Source organism: Zalophus californianus, chromosome 11 (genome assembly GCF_009762305.2).
Source record: "Zalophus californianus isolate mZalCal1 chromosome 11, mZalCal1.pri.v2, whole genome shotgun sequence".
NCBI lineage: Eukaryota > Metazoa > Chordata > Mammalia > Carnivora > Otariidae > Zalophus > Zalophus californianus.
Window position 1 is genome coordinate 10624876 of NC_045605.1, and position 17164 is coordinate 10642039.

Consider the following 17164-nt stretch of genomic DNA (forward strand, 5'->3'; position numbering starts at 1 on the left):
AGGGCCCAACAGAGGGGCTGTCCCTGACTGGGTCTCTCCTCAGCTTGGCAGAGCCTTGTAAGCGTGGATGAGGGTGCCGGGATGGGGCTGAGGGCACTAACTCATGCTGTCTCCCTGCTCCTCTGGCTGGTCCACACTCTGGGCATCTGGAAAGGAGATCAAGTATATAACTCTGAGGACACAAACCAGGTTGTCTCAGGATCTCAGTCCAGGAGATGGACTGCATAATGGCCTGGCTAGAAATAGACTTGGGGTAGAGGTAGAGTGAAGACAAAATGAGAAAAAAATAAAAATCTGGTTGACTCAAAGCAGAGGCTCCACTCAAATAAAAAAGGAGATATGGATGAATGTGTGCTGGGAGGGGTTGTGGAGTCATTTCTGAAGTGAGAGCAGAGACTAGAACTGAAAGGGACCCCGAAGACAGTTACCCAACTACAGGGCCTGAGCCCCATTCAGTGAGGTGAAGGGGGCGGCCCATATCTCCCTCAAGCCCCTCAGGGTCTGCCCCAAAGTTCTTCCATTCACTGATTCTTCCCAGCTCTCACTCTTTGCTTACTCAATTACTCAACTATTCTTTCTGTACTGTCAACTTTACACAAAGCAGATTCTTCTTATGACAAACATCATGGGTTTTAGAAGCAGGCAGACCGGGGTTGAGTCCCTGTTCTGTTTTTATGACTTTGGTTCAGTTACTTGAGGTCCCTGGGTCTCAGTTCGTACATCTCTGGAATAGGATCGTCTTGCAGAGGAGAGGAAGAAGTACCAAAGCACTTACCGTGACGGCAGGCACACAGTTCTGTGTGAACTAAAAGATTAGTCATTGTTGTTACTATGAACACAATATGCTAAGATGCTGAGGTGCTCAAAACACGATTATCCCCTTGGAAAATCAACACCTAAGATATACCATATAAAATCATGTCCCCAAGGAAAAGAGTGTTCTGTTCTTCTTATTGCCTATAGCACACATGATAAGGTTTTACACATAATAGGAATTCAGTAGCTATTTGATAAATGGAGTTAAATTCCTTAAGGATCAAGGATGAGCCATTTGGTGACAGTTGATAGAGAATATGACTTTATACGGGGGCATTGGGCTGCAGAGGTGGCCATTTTAGTTTCGGCATTGACACAGACCCAAATTTAGACAATCCATGAAGTCTACATGTGGACAGTCTCCAGAGGTTGTCTTTATGGTATTTCATTTGAATTTTTCTGAAAGATATAGGACATAAAACATTACATGTAAGCTGTCAGGTATTATCAGCATTACAACATTCATCTCTTCTCTTTTGTGCAATATTTAATCCTTCCTGGAGAAATGCTGATGTGCAAAGCAATCATCTGGGGCAGGTACTGAGGGGGAGCCAGGCAGAATTCATAAAATCATAGGGCTGGACACAAATCTGGAGGCTCCTCCCACAATACGAGACCATGAGGGCAGAAGGGACTTAAGAGATCACCTTTATCCTTCCCGCTCATCTGACAGATGAGATCACAAGGTCCAAGGAGGCTCCGTGTTTTGGCCAAGGCCACTGGCTGGCTAGTCACAGGGCTGGGACAGAGTATAGTCTCTTGACTCCACTTTGATAATCTTTCCACTACACCTGGCTGTCGTGTTCCCTGAACATGAATTCATCAGAGACAAGAAGATGACTGCTTTCCTTCCCCAGGAGGCCAGAGGGACGCCAAGAGCCTCACTTAGCAAGACAGAGCCAAACGCAGCTCCTTATGAGAAAGAAGGCAATGCGGTGGAGCATGGCTGCACTCAAACAGATCCCTGCTCTTCCTAACCCCCCAGCCACCACTCTCTCCACTGGCTTTCAAAGAGATGGATGCTGTTAAGCAACTTTACATGTGCAATTAAGCCAGCTGCTCAGGAGACTTAATCCTAGACACAGTTAGAACGACGCCCGCTTTTAATAATGAAAACAATCTGAGGAATATTTAAGCGAGTCACAGTGCAGTTGCCATATGTAAAAAAAAAAGGATGGGACCTGAGAGATGGCCCCCGGGGAGGGCTAATGGCCATGGGGCCAGGCTCTCCCAAGGTCAGGAAAACCTTCAGAGCCCCCATGTGCCCTCTCTTCCCAGCCCCGGCCCAACAGGAAGATGCAGGAGAGCGACAGGCAGCAGCAGAAGTGGACACACTGGGGGCCTTTGGGGCATGGAGGACATTGAAGGGCCTGGGAGCTACATGTGGACCCAGCACCTGCCTGCCCACCCGCGCAGGGTCCCATTCCACACACAGTCCGTGCCTTGTTCTTCTCGATAGCTGTTGCAAAGTCTCAAGTGAGCATTAAGGGACCTCCTTCACCATTTGATATCCAGAGGCTGACACAGTTCTAGTGTGCAGTGAGCATTTAATAAATGGCGGTGAAATAACTGATAACTTTCAAGCATTGGCTTTCATTTCCCTGGCAACTTTATAGAATATTTCTATTATGTCCATTCTTTACTTAGGTATTTGTGACCTTTCAGATGTGGGTGGCTCTGAGCACCATTTCACAGATGGAAAGCTGAAGTCTGAATCAGTGAGGGGGACTTGCCCTGGATTACAGGGTAGCCAGAAAAGCCAGGAATCCAGTAGGTCTTTTGCCCTGTACTCCTTCCATCACATCAGGTGCCTCTCTGCCCTGAGCTGTTCCATAAGAATAGTATTTAAAAGGGTGGGTGGCTCAGTGGGTTAAGTGTCAGACTTGACTTCAGTTCCGATCATGATCTCAGGGTTCTGAGATGGAGCTCAGAGACTCAGGGAAAGGAGAAACTAGAGCAGACGGTGTCTGAGACACTTGGTGGAAGTGGAGCCCAACATTGGGCCTTGAAGAAAGGTGAGAATCTGGCTGGGTGAAGGGCGCAGGAGCTGGGTCAGAACAAGGGAGATGGAAGCTGGGTGGATTTCTCAAGCAACTATTATGTGTTTATCACAACTATTATGCCAGATGCTGTCACATCCATCACAGCTCATTCCACAGAAGAGAGAAGCAGCACAATGTGAGGGCACGGGGACAGGGGAGAGATCAGACTACAGCAGAGGGCCTGAGTAGGAGAGGAGTAGAATGAGAGGCAGAGTCAGAGGAGTTCAAGTTAAGGCAGACCTTGCATGCGGGGCTGGGACACCACCCCTAACTTCCCATGTGCTTGCCACAGCACTGTTTCATGATTGCTCCATAACGTGAGCTAAGCCAGGAGCGACCTCAGAGCAGAGACCGTTTCCTACATCTCTGCAGTGGTTCCCAGATATCAGCATGCCTCAGAGGCACCTGAGGGCTTATTCAAACACCAATGTAAGGCCCTGCTCCCAGAGTGTCTGATTCAGTAGGTCTGGGTTAGGCCTGAGAATGTGCATTTCTAACAAGCACCCCGTCTCACAAATGGCCCCCGTTATGCTTGCTTCACGAGGCGGTTTTCTCCCACATTGAACAGAGCTGGCTTGTGTGACCAATAGGGTATTGTGGAAACAGTGGTGTGTGACTTCCAGACGAGGTTACAAAAGACACTGTAGCTGGCTGCTTCTCTCTCAGACTGTTCTGGCCACCATAATGTGAGGACACTCAAGCAACCTTGAGGAGACGTGCACAGGGCTTGGAACCGAAGCCTCCCACCAGCAACCAACACCCACGTGCCATGTGAATGGGCCACCTCGGAGGCAGGTCCTCCAGTCCCACCCAAGCCTCCTGACTGCAGCCCCAGCGGTGTCATGATAGGCCCGAAGCCAGAAGCTACAGAAACTATGAGGAATCATAGACGGCTATTGTTGGTTTATGCCACGAAGTTTTGGGGCCATGTGTTAGGCAGCCGTAGGTAACTAACACACCAGATGGTGCGGACGCAGCTGCTCAGAGACCAGCGCTATTTTAACCATAGTACCTAGCATGTGCCTGGCATACAGGATGCACTCAAAAAATGTTTTTTTAATTAATTAGTGAGTCAGTGGATGGGTGACCGAATGGATGAAGGTGAACGACTTACAGCTACAAGTATCAGGGAGCCATGGAGTGTGGGAATGTTAGGACGTCAGAGATATTTGGGGATATTTGCTGGGAACAGTCTGTGGAACTGCGGCTTGCTGGGGGGGCCCCTGATGGCAAAATTGCCAGCTTAGGGTGCAGTGTGCACTCTAGGTTCCAATGTCTCTGTCCAGGGACTTGCAGGCAAGGGAGGCTAGGCCTGGGGACTGCTCTCTCCAGTTCTCCTTCCAGCCTGCAGAAGACCTGGGCCTGGTCACATACTTTGTGACCATGCCCAGAAGACCATGACCATCTTTCATCCCTCTCCCGGCTCTCCTTTATCAGCCCCTCTGCCCCCCTTCCGCCCGTCCCCTCTTCTACTCCTCCAACAGCTTCACCTTCCTCTACAAGCCTGCACGGGAAATATTCTGCTGCTGGCCCCATGATGATTCTGCCTCCTCCCACCCTTGGATGTTTTCTCCCTTCAACATTATTCCCATAAAGTAGTTCACAGCACAAAGCCACAAATATTTCCCAAGCACCAGCTGCCTATGCCAGCCAGCACTAGACTGAGTATCTAGAGACAAGTAAGACCCATTTACATGTGAAAGACTTCAAAGTACTCGGGACCAGCATCTCTGTTTCAGCTCAAATCCCTCTGTGCCAAACTCCAACCTCCGCCCACCCCCCACCCCCATACACCATTGCTATCTCTTTGGGGCTGGTGTGGGGATGGGGGCTGTGACCACCAGCCTAAGCTGGGCACCACCTCACTCAGTGGCAGAAACATGCAGAAAAGTGTTAAACAAGGGTGCCTCTATCAGAGAGGACCTCTCGTCACAACCCTAGCCCAGGACAAATTCTCTGCTCCTCTAGATATCTGATCATTGCATTTGCAACTAGCCTGGAGTCTTGGAAGAAAGCTGACTTTACTCTGATGCTTCACCAGCTCTCTCTCTCTTGCTCTATTGGTTTCAGTCACTCTGCCAGGGCTTCAGACTTGTTTATCTTCCCTTGCATCTTGGCTCAGGGTATTTGTGTAGCAATACTCAGGATTCAGTCGGGATTTCTGAAAAACACCATATCTGATATGCTACAGAAGCTTGGGGGTACCTGGCTCCCTTCTAAGCAGAGTTTGGGATGCTGAGCCGTTTATTTTTAGCATTGTTATGGTCAGGGTAAGTGAGCCCAGCCAAGCCCCCTTCTCTCCTGTGGGTCTCAGAGATCACTTTCCAGGATGCCCAGAGTCTCCAAGACAAGTGGAGTAAGCTTCAGGGGAGGGAGCTGAGCCCAGCCTCAACTTCCAGCCTGTCCCAAGCCTTCCCCATAGGAGCTCTGGAGTTATTTGATGATACAAGTAAACTTGTCCACATGAGGAAACAGCCCACATGGTTCCACAAAGGATACAGACCACCCGTGTCAACTCAGGCAGTGCCCACTGTAGGAACATTTCAGCTCTGCCTATTCAGGCTCTCAGAGTCTGACTTCTGGCCCCTTCCCTGAGGCTGCTTTCTGTCATGAAAGCCCCTCACACCTAGCAAGTCCAAATCAGAACGTTTGATCTTCCCCCTCTATCTGTTCACATTCATTAAGATCGCCAATAAGCAGAAAATCTTTACGTATTGGGAAGCTATCCAGCTCCTGGTGGGTACAAGCTTTCCAAAACCCTAATGTTCACGTGAAACTTCAAACGGCATCATTGTCAACCCATCCGTTGCTTCCCTCAACTGGCAGGCTCACTCTCTTGCTCTATTGATTTCAGTCACTCTGTGCATTTTTGTTAATGTCTGCGAAATATCAAATCTGAAAAACCATAGTTTTTTCTGTCAATATATCTCATAAGTAAAATGGCGTTCTGTGGCTAGTTCAGCTTGCAACTCAGTCATACAAGTGTTTTTCCTAAACACCCCCGCTGTCTTTCAGTGTGCAGCAGAAGGGCACTACGGGTGCTCCACACATACTTAAAAAAGACATACATATCTTGTCTCAAAAGTCAAAATTTAATAAAATTAGTACTCTACTCTTCATCAAAGATACTCTTTAGTGAAACTGGATTTTTTTTTTCAAATGTGACTACATGGTAGTGAAAAATATGGTGAGAAACCACTACAACAGTTTGGTGGCATTGTCTTGACCTGTGCCAAGGCACCAGCAGTTTTAGCCACCACTGTTTTTGAAGCGTCAACACTACGGAAAGGGTGAATGAAATCTTAGTATTATCATGAAGAGTTTTAACCATACAGATCCCCTGAAGGAGTCTCAGACCCAAGAGGTCCTCAGACCATACTCTGAGTACTACTGGGATAGAGCAAAAGTGATTAGCTAGGACAACCAGATTCCCTCTCTGAAATTGTTTAAACCAAGAAACACTTAACCATCAAGGTGGCTAGCAGGGAGAAGTGAATTTGAGAACAGTAGCACCCTAAGATCAGAGCGAGCAGGCTCCTGTCTTGGTTGGGCCTCACACCTCAAGGGGCCAGTACTTCCTCTCTCATGCCTACGACCTGTGGTGAGGGAGGCTAGCAGTATCATCTAGATGGAGCACCCCAAGCCTGGACTAGGACTGGCAAAAGCCCTGTTCTCTGTTTCTTCCCTTTGGGGACCTCACAGACCTTCTACCTCATATGTGGGATTAACAGATTCCCTGACAGCTCTAGACTCAGAGCAATGAGGTTGTCACAGGCCCTCATAGGTGGGTCCTGGTTCCAGGAGGGCAGCCTGGTAAGAGGATTGCTTCTGTTAGCCAATGCAGTATTTCTTTCATGGGATTACAGAAGGTTAGGTGATCAGGATGGTATTGTCGTATTTCTTTTGGTGACATTCACTTCTGTCAGACACAAGATGAGTTCGGGGCTTCAGCCTACCAAAGGTCCATCACCAATCCTTGGGCTCATGTGTCAGCTCTCATCCATCTGTGTTCATCCATGGTACTCTCTTCAGTCTACAGCACCCAAGGACAGTGGGGTCACCCATGCTCCCCCACCATTGGCATCTCTGCTTTCTGCAAGCTCCATACCACATGTCACACCATCCTCTGGGTAAGGCTGGGCCATCTCCTCCAACGGCTTTAGAGATAATGGTTCCACCATGCCAACAGGTCCTTCTTATCAATGTCTTCTCTTGATTCTGATGGATGTGGTGACATCATATTCTTTCAGGTTAGTCTTCAACCATCCAAGACAAGGGACTTTCCAACTTCCTCCACCTGTGTGTCCTTCATGTATCCTCCCTGCAGGTGGCAGTGTATAGAATACTGGAGTGGAGTCAATGCTAAAAGAGATCATATTTTAAAGCACCTGAAGAAGTCAAAAGAAGACATGATTGGAAATGTCTTAAATTCACCTTCATTTTTTTTTTTTTTAAGGATACTTGTGCTGGATATAAACTTCTTGGCTGGCAATCTCTCTTTCAAGACTCTGAAAGTGGAATCCCACTGCCTTCTGACCTCCATGGGTTCTCATGAGAAGTCGGCCGTTAACCCCATGGAGATCCCTTGTAAATGATGAGTCACTTCTCTCTTCCCGCTTTCAAGATTCTGTCTTTGGCTTTTGATCATTTGACTATAATGCATCTAGGTGTGACTCTCTTGGAGATTGTCCTTCTTGGAGTTTGTCAGACTTGTGTATGGATAGATTAATGTTTTTAGTCAAATCTGTTTTTAGCCATTATTCCTTTAGATTTTCTCTCTGTCTCTTTCTCTCATTCCTCTCCTTCTGGGACTCCATTTATGTAAATGTTGGTGACTTGATAGTGTCCCACAGGTCTGAACCCTGAGTTGGGTCAAATAAAGACAAGCCTTGAGAATGGTTCTCTCCCAGGGAGCTTCCATATGACTCAAACAATAACACTTCTTTGGGCATAGGGTATTTTGGAGAGTCCGAACCCATTCTGCCCTCTTCTGTGGCTACTAAGATGCTGGTTTTCACAGAAAACATAGTTGTGAGGCTGCTGGTTTCCGAGATTCCTGTGGTGCTGGGGAGAGGGGGGATGGGAATAGGACAAGATAAAATACTATAAAAACATGGTGTTCTTGCTGACATTTGGCCACTTCTTGAGTAAATTATCCTCAAATTGTTGTATATCTTAGTTATATTCCAGAATTCTAGAATAGTTGATTTTGACTATTTCTGCCAGTGTTCTCATTGCTTTTATGAAGAAGATTTTTGGAGGTCCCTCCTCCAGTGTTCTAGAAGTGCGTTAAACTGAACACCCTGGTAGTGGTCCTATTTGAAAGAATCTCAGTGAGGGAGAACATGAGCCATGGCTCAAGCCAAAGTTATAAGGAAACAGAAACTGAACAAGATGAGGAAGAGCAAACAGAAGCTATAAAGTGAATGAAAAACACAGAGTATCGGGGAGGCATGTTAGTTGGTAGAAAGAAGAATAAGAAGTAGATACACCGAGTTGCTGAGTCACTTAGTGGCCAAACATCAGAGGAAACGCACACAAATTTCTGCTGCTGATGTCCCTTCAGACACCTTGAAATCAGAACCACCCACCTGTTTCTGCTCTTCCTGAGATCTGTTCAGCCTCTCTCGGGATCTTTAAAATAAAGTCCCTATAAAATGAAGTAATTCGACTGAGTAGCAACTCCTTCTAACCAAAAGAGGCTAATAAAACAGCCAGACAGAGAAAAGGGAAGGAAATCCCGGGCACAGATTTCAGCACATGCAATGGCACAGCCAAGTCATAAAACAGCCTGGAATGTTTGAAAAGATAGAAAACGAGAGCCAGAAAAGAGGAAAAAGCTGAGAAGCAGGAGAAAAGAAATAGTCAATATTCAGAAGGGCAAGGATTGTATTTTGTAGTGGTTAAAGGAGATGCTAGAGGAAGCTGGAAAATGTTTGGTCTGGTGATTTCTGTGAGGCGAGGGCAGTGCACAGCTTTATATCCTGGATTTCCAGGAGTATGCCAGGGTTTGATACTCCCTAAGTTGGGTTAATACCCAGAGAATCCAGTCTGAAAGGACCTGTTCTTCAAAGCGGAAATTCTCAAAATGTGCCGCCAGGACCAGCAGCATCAGCACCACCTGGGAATTTGTTAGAGATGCAAATTCTCAAATCCACCCCACCCCATCCTACAGAATCAGAAACTGCATTTAACAATCCCTCCAGGTGATTCTGATACATGCTAAAGAACCACAGGTCTACAGGCTGAGGGAGGTCTCTGCTTGGACCTAGTGGGGAAAAGTCCAGGTAGAATTAGAGAGACACACATGCCTGGAACTTGGCAAGGTGAGACATTCACCCTCTATGAGCCCACCTGCATGCAGCTAAGACTGAGGAAGCCTCACTCCTGGTCACAGGACTCTGTGTATCTCCATCACTGGCTTAGGGTGGAAGTGTGGAAGAAGGAGATAGAGAGGGGAGCATTGCATGTGGTAAGGGCAATGAACTTGAGCCCCTCAATGAGTGGAGGGATCCAGAATATCCTAGATCCAGACCTATCTTAGCATTATTGTAGGTCCCCACCTTGGTTTTCTAGCTGATCAGAGCTTCACTGTGCTGATTTCAACATAAACTCAAGATTGTAGAAGCAGGAGAGTGAGCTGTCCTCCCCCAGGCTATGTCCCTTATTCCCTTAACCTGGGACGAGAATGTTCAGGATTGACTTGGTCAATTCTGAGACAGTTCCACCTCTACTCCTACCTCAATGGTAGGCCTACATGCAAAACCAGCTCACTTAGTCTTCAGCAGCTTTGATCACATCGTTTATCAATCCTCAACATTAGAATCAATAGGGGAGCTTTCAAAAAAAGTTTTAAATCTGAGCCCCAGCCCAGAGCAATGAAATCAGAATTTCTGAAATAGGCCCATCACTGGTATTTTTAGGGTGATCTTTATTTTTTAGGATGATTAATTTTAGGGTGATTGCTGTGGTGAGTCTAACACACAGCCAGGGTTGAGAGGAACCACTGATGACTGTGGTTCCCCTGCGAATCCCATCCTCCTGTCATGAAGGGAGAGCCCCATGTGGCAGGGGCACGGCAGCCATGACAGAACACACCAAAAGCTGCAAGTGGCTGCATACCGAAAAGGTTCCAAGAGATGGAGTGAGGGAAGTGAGACTAGAGAAGTGGGAGGACCTGGATTTTGCTGTAGTGTGTGTACCCAACTCAAGAGTTCTGATGTTATCCTGAGGACACTGGAGAACTGTAGACAGACCTGGGCCAGGGAAGTGTATACCTGGAAAAATCATAAGGTGGTGGAGGTTTAACATGAGGACCAAGTGAAGGGAGCCGGTACTGAACCGTGTAGTTCATACGCCTGGCTCAGCGCCTGATACAAAGGAAGTGTCCCAAAAGCACTGGTTCCCTCCCTGCTCTTTTCAACTAGGAGCAGTGGTCTGGCCACATGGAAAGAGACGACACACTCATTCTCAGAGCCGCGGTTAGGTTGGAACCAGCTCCTTGCTCATGGAGAGGGCTGAGCTCAGCACACTCTCTGGGAGTTGACACCTGGAGGTGTGTGGGCTGTGAGCAGGGGTATGAGATCTCTGAACATAATGCTCAGACTAACCCCGGGGAATGGGTACAGAACACTGGAACCTGAGCAGAGGCCCTCGAGGGTCACGTGGCAATCATGACTTATGCTCACTTGGGTGCGCAAGGCCACCAGGAGTCCGGGAAGGCTGCTGAACTTCCCAGTGGTGACCCCACAAGGTCAAGCAGCTCCCGTGAACTTCTCTATTCCCCTCACTAGTCCTTTTGCTCTCCATGCTCCAAGAACTCATTTAAATCCTTCCTTGATGTGATTTTCATTCTCTGCTGTGAACACCAGAGATAACAAGCTCTCCTAGTGGGAGATTCCTTTTGTTCATCCTAAAATAAACTCTTTCCAAATTCAGCTTTGAGACCCAGCCAACAGGTCAGCTGCCACCCTGACCATGACCTGCTTCTAGTGTGTGCTGCTCCTGCCAATGCATGCAGCCCTGACTGACGTGTCTTCATTTATTCAGTCTGCTCAGCTTGGCATTTGTTCTCTAGAAAATCCAGCCTGGCCTCTCAGGACCTTGTCTTAATAGACTGGTTTTGCAATGGCTGTCCCCACCCTGCTGTTTCCTATCAATTTAGCCGCTTTGCCAACTCACTTTCATTACAATCTCCTCTTAAGCTTCTCAAGCTCTTACCTTTGGTGGAGGCTTAATTGGCTGCTTCTCTTTACTTGGAAGGACCAATGCCAGAAAAGGGTGGACCTGAGGAGGACCTGGGAGCCAGGACCACCCCTTACCCAAATTCTCAGCATCCCACCACCCTTTCTGTACTGGGTCTGTCCCACCCAGTAACTTGGTATCTTGGATCCTGCAATTAACAGGGAGACAGAGGCTGCCTGGCTCACCGACCCCCTAGGACAGTTTCCTGACTCCATGATACCTGATGCTTCATGATAGGGCCCAAACCCATCTCCAAAGAATACATTTCAACAAAGTTCACACATATGTTAAGTCCCTTTCCCCACCTATACTGCATATTGAACAATTTCTGCTAAAAGACCATCCTGAACATCAGGAGAAGAAACTTTGTTCGGGGTGCCTGGGTGGCTCAGTTGGTTAAGCGTCAGACAAATGCAATGTTCATTCCAATTAAAAGGTATTTGAGCTCAGGGGTCTAACGCAAACTCTCACCTTGAAGAGGACAAGACAGCACAGTGACTGGTATGCAGGCTCTAAGGACAGACTATGGATTCAAAGCCCAGCTCTGCCACCTACTAGCTCTCTGACCTTGGGCAAGACACTTCACCTCTTTGTGCCTCAATGGGGATAATGATAGTGATCATCTCATAGGATTGTTACAAAGGTGAAGAGTGTCGATACACATAAGGTGCATGAAACGTGCCTAGTACACAGCAGGTGTTCAGTAAAAGGAGCTGGTACCAGTTTCCTTTTGGGGGGGCTTCTGTGCTTCGGGGAAGTTCCGTAAGTGTACACGGGTAGAAGTTTCCAAACGGACATGAGGTCTTTCGATAAACTGACATTTCGCTTGGGTTCTCCCAATGCCCACAAATCACAGATGAGACAAGTACCAAGATTATACAGATGTCACATGCTGTCCAAAGGAAAGACAAACCCAATGTACCCACCCCACCTTCCCGCTCAACCAGTTTTGAGAGAAGTGCCTGTCAACATCCAACTGAAGAAATGTGTATTAATGTAAGCCTAACTGTGCAACTTTGGCCATGGGAGGACCAGCTGCTGTCACCCGGTGAATGACCAACACAAATAAGACACTTAATACCCTTCACTCAGAGGAGGAATAATCTCGTATGTCTTCAGTTTCCATATGTGGCTTGGGGTTTCTCAAATAATTGATTTAAATCTCATTTAAAACATATTTTAGCCATCTAAACCATAATTAAAATGTGTTATATACCCAGTTTTGGTACTTGGGGACCACCAGCCCATTAACCTAGCTTACAAAATCAATTCATTTTTATACAGGCCTCTGAATGCAGTTTTCCTCTTTTAATTAAGGCGTGTCCTGAGACTGAAAGTCAAGCTGTGCAAAACCCATTGCTATTACCAGCAACCTCACCGAATAAGTCAGGATTCCTTGGCGCTATGCAGCCAAAAGCAAAATCCGGAAATAAACTGGATCTGTTATATTCACTTATATAACTCTGTAATTTGACGCATAGCCCCTGACTTCAACTTCTTATACTCATCAAAATGACATCACTGTTCACACTGATTGATTTCATATTAAGTAGGTATTGCCAATTTGGAATTATAAAATAAATGCATGCTAATAAAACACTGCTGTGTGCCACAAATTTAAGAGCTCCAAATGAAGATTTTTATCTTTAAAGCAGTTTGAAACCTTACACTAATGGTTAGTGCCCCTCAAAGCCCACCTGCATGTCTCTTCCAGAATAATCTCTCCATTTGACACATATACCCTCATCATATATGACTGTGACTCTCTCCCACTTCAGGAGTCTCAGAGGCTCCCTCCCCACTTCCCATGAGACAAAGTGAGGACTCCTTGGCTTGGCTGCCACATAGTCACTGGTATCAGACCCTGTTCTGGGTCTGCAATCGAAGAACAACTAGCACAGAACCATTTGCCGTTGCCCAAGAAATATCAGGTATTGCTGTTCCCTCGGTCCCAAAGGCTCTTGTTCTGTCTTCCCCTCCTAGCCATCTCCCCGCGCCCAGCCCAGTTCAGTTCCCACATGCATCAGTCAAGGCCCAACTCAAGCACAGTCTCTTTACCCAGGCTCATGCCTTATCCGATGCTCCCGTAGCATCTTACCCCGGGTCCTGTACTGAAATGGTTGGTGTACATCTCTGAGCTCCCTGTCTGACTAGGAGTTTCCGCTGAAATAGTGAGATATTTACCTCTACATTCTGGCACACAACAGGCAGGTAACAAAAACGAAGGAAAGGCCGATGGGGAGACGGGAGAAGGGAGGACACAGGGAGGGAGGAGGGGGTAGGCAGAGGTGAGCAGAACAGATCGGGGAGGACTGGATCCTTCATGGTGACCATCCCGACAAGGCAGACACAAAACTAAACACAGCCTCTCGTGCCACGCTGCCCACCTCCTAGAAGTGTGCAAGACCTTCCAGATTAAGCTATGTTCCAGACTATTCTGTTATGTGCTCTGTCAAGATAATAAAGACAGACAATTAGGCAGGGCACTGTGGGGGCTGGGAGGCTTAGTCTTTTCTACTAAAAACATGATTCAACCAAGGCTTGCCTTCTTGTGAATCAGAGGCAGCATTTTGTTTTGGGCTTTCTAGTCTGCACAAATATGTTGGTATGGAAACCACACTCCTGAGGTTATGATCGAAACATCACTTGCCTCCACTGGCTTTCTTAAAACCTTACATGCTGATAGTAGGTGGGAAATTTCTACATTTACCACATCAGTTCTTTCTGGCAACAAGCATCTATCCATAAATGGTTGTAAAATAATTGTAGCAAAGTCTTTCAAAATAGTTCCCATTTGTGCTCTCTCAGCAAATAACAAATATAAGGAGTTTTGAGTGCTTGTCCGCAACCAGATCGTGAACCCCTTGAAGACAATGCTATTTTATTCAGTTCTGGGTGCTCCAGGCTTAAATGGGGCATGACACCAAGGAGACATCCAGTAAATGGGGTTTGACTAGATAAACATGACAACTGGCAGATGTGCCAACATGGATTGGAAGCCATAACCTTTTCCATTTGCCTAGCTCTCTGCAATCGCCAAAGCCTTCTTGTTATTTAATTTGACTTGGTTTTCCCATCTACTCCATGGGTTATGCAGGACATATTTTATTAGTCCCATTACATAGAGGAGAAAAGAGGAACTCAGCAAAGTCTAGAGACAGCTGGGCTCAATAACAAGCGACAAAGACCAGATCAGAACCCAGACTCCAGGCTCCTGGGACCAGCACTCTTCTCTCCCCACCGACCTGGCCTCCCCTAAATGCCTCCCACACATGGTGCAACAGATACCCAAGCCACAGGCTCCACATCAGGCTCAAGACCCTGAGCTTGCTCTTGTAAATACAAGACACTGTTTTATGAGTGTCTTCTACGGTGATTTAGTTTGATATGAATCGGCGAGGGCTGCCGTTAACAGAATACCACAGACGGCATGGCTTAAAGAACAGAAATCTATTTCTCACAGTTCTGAAGCCTGAAGTCCAAGATCAGGGTGCCATCAAGGTCAGTTTCTGGTGAGAACACTCCTCCTGGCTTGCAGATGACCACCTTTCCACTGCGTCCTCATATGGCCTCTTCTCTGTGCTTATGAGGAAAGAGAGAACGCTGGTGTCTCTTCCTTTTCTTATAAGGACACCAGCGAAGACCTCATTTAACCTTAATTACTACCTCCCAAAGGCCCTGTCTCCAAATACGGTCACACTGGGGGTTGGGACTTCAACACATGCATTCGAGAAGACAATCTGTCCATACCAGCTCTCCTAACTGCGTACGGATTGTATCCTGGCTCCTCCCCCACAGACATTTCCTGACCCTACACATCCATTTTTCTAATTAGCTTTGACTCACCTTCATTTTTTTCTTTAAATTTTTTATTGTTATGTTAATCACTACACATTACATCATCAGTTTTTGATGTAGTGTTCCATGATTCATTGTTTGAGCATAACACCAGTGCTCCATGCAGAACGTGCCCTCTTTAATACCCAACACCAGGGGGTGCCTGGGCGGCTCAGTCGGTTAAGCGACTGCCTTCGGCTCAGGGCATGATCCTGGAGTCTAGGGATCGAGTCCCACATCGGGCTCCCTGCTCAGTGGGGAGTCTGCTTCTCCCTCTGATCCTCCCCCCTCTCATGGTCTCTCTCTCTCTCTCTCTCATTCTCTCTCTCAAATAAATAAATAAAATCTTTATAAAAGAAAAATACCCATCACCAGGCTAACCCATCCCCCCACCCCCCTCCCCTCTCGAACCTTCAGTTTGTTTTTCAGAGTCCATCGTCTCTCATGGTTCGTCTCCCCCTCCGACTTACTCCCCTTCATTCTTCCCCTCCTGCTATCTTCTTTCACCTTCATTTTAATGAATTCTGTTCCGTTAGAGAGTTCTGGAATACAATCCATTCGTACACTAGAATTTTTCCCTGTGCTTATCTCAGTTCATTTCTGAGTGGCCACATGAGTGGGACTCCTAAAGGATCATTCCACTTCTCCACTGAGCGTGAGTGCAGGGACTGCCAGAGGAGCTGGGCTGACGTGGCGGTCCCTGGAAGGTGGCCAGGGGTGCTTTGTCATGCTTTAGAGGAGTGGGGGCACACGGGAGAGGGGGTCTACTTCTGCCATCTCACCTCAGTCTCACTCAGGGGATGCAATAAATTTCAGGTGCCACAGAGACCAGAAAGAGAAGCCGGCCCTGCTCTGGGCTGCTCACTTTGTAAGACCCTGTCCTGTAGGGCCGGCACTGGATGAGGCAGGAGCCCCCCATCCTTGTGTGATCCTGAGAGCCACGCCTCACTTGCCTCACCCCAGGCCTGACCCTGCTGTCGTGGCCCTTTTTGACCACTCCCTCCCTCAAGGGAGAAGCTCACAGGGCTGAGGTAATGTGCCCACTCAGAGTCCATGTGCCCCCTTCTAGACCCCAGAATTCAAGTGGTTCTGAGGCACAGGCCTCTTTCCCTGAGGGCAGACCCCACTGGTGGGCACAACCCTAGGCAGGAGGAATGCCCACCTGGCTGTCCACAAGGCTCTGTGTAGGAGGGGCTGGATCAGGAGGTGGGAAGGAACGTGGCCGCATGCTGGCTCTCCCCGGCCCGCCATGCTCCAGGAAAGAATCCAAGGATTTGAATCTGGTCTTCCACATCTTTAAGAAGGTTTATTTGGTCATGGCAAGACATTTTTAATTTAATTATTTGCTAGTTTGATGTCTTACTTTTAACTCTTTAGACAGGTGGTATATGGCCTTCCACCCACACTCCTGCCCTAAGCCCCACAAATCTTTTTTGTTGTTGTTGTTGATATATTTTTTAATTTTTTTATTGTTATGTTAATCACCATATATTACATAATTTGTTTTGGTGTACTATTCCATGATTCATTGTTTGTTCATAACACCCAGTGCTCCATGCAGAACGTGCCCTCCTCAATACCCATCACCAGGCTAACCCATCCCCCCACCCTCCTCCCCTCCAGAAACCTCAGTTTGTTTTTCAGAGTCCATCATCTCTCCTGGTTCGTCTCCCCCTCTGACTTACTCCCCTTCATTCTTCCTCTCCTGCTATCTTCTTCTTTTTCTTTTTTCTTAACATATGTTGCGTTATTTGTTTCAGAAGTACAGATCTGTGATTCAACAGTCTTACACAATTCACAGCGCTCACCGTAGCACATATCTTCCCCAATGTCCATCACCCAGCCACCCCATCCCTCCCACCCCCGACCACTCCAGCAACCCTCAGTTTGTTCCTGAGATTAAGAATTCCTCATATCAGTGAGGTCATATGATACATGTCTTTCTCTGATTGACTTATTTCACTCAGCATAACACCCTCCAGTTCCATCCACGTCGTTGCAAATGGCAAGATCTCATTCCTTTTGATAAGCCCCAAAAATCTTCAAGTGGACCAGGCAGAAGCAGTCTTGAGAGGCTGACTTAAGATTCAGAAGCCCCTGTAGGGAAATGACCACACACACACACACACACACACACACACACACACACACACACACACACACACAGAGGCAACTACAGGTCTTTGTTTCTTGTATATGACCATTGTGATGGTCATTGTGCTCAT

General features: G+C 47.2%; 1 protein-coding gene across 14 annotated transcripts in view; it reads right to left on the reverse strand.

The window, feature by feature from the left end:
* Positions 1 to 17164, reverse strand: part of TMPRSS5 (transmembrane serine protease 5) — a 105321-nt gene that overhangs the window by 69168 nt on the left and 18989 nt on the right. For 3 of the 14 annotated variants that reach the window (XR_003517679.2, XR_004819444.1, XR_004819445.1), the window contains 3 exons: positions 16102 to 16233; positions 15351 to 15481; positions 14564 to 14684 (listed from right to left, as the gene is read on the reverse strand). The exons of the other annotated variants lie outside the window; for them this stretch is intronic. The gene's annotated coding sequence lies outside the window, so the exon portion shown is untranslated. The remainder of the gene's footprint in view (positions 1 to 14563; positions 14685 to 15350; positions 15482 to 16101; positions 16234 to 17164) is intronic. 14 annotated transcript variants of the gene reach the window in all.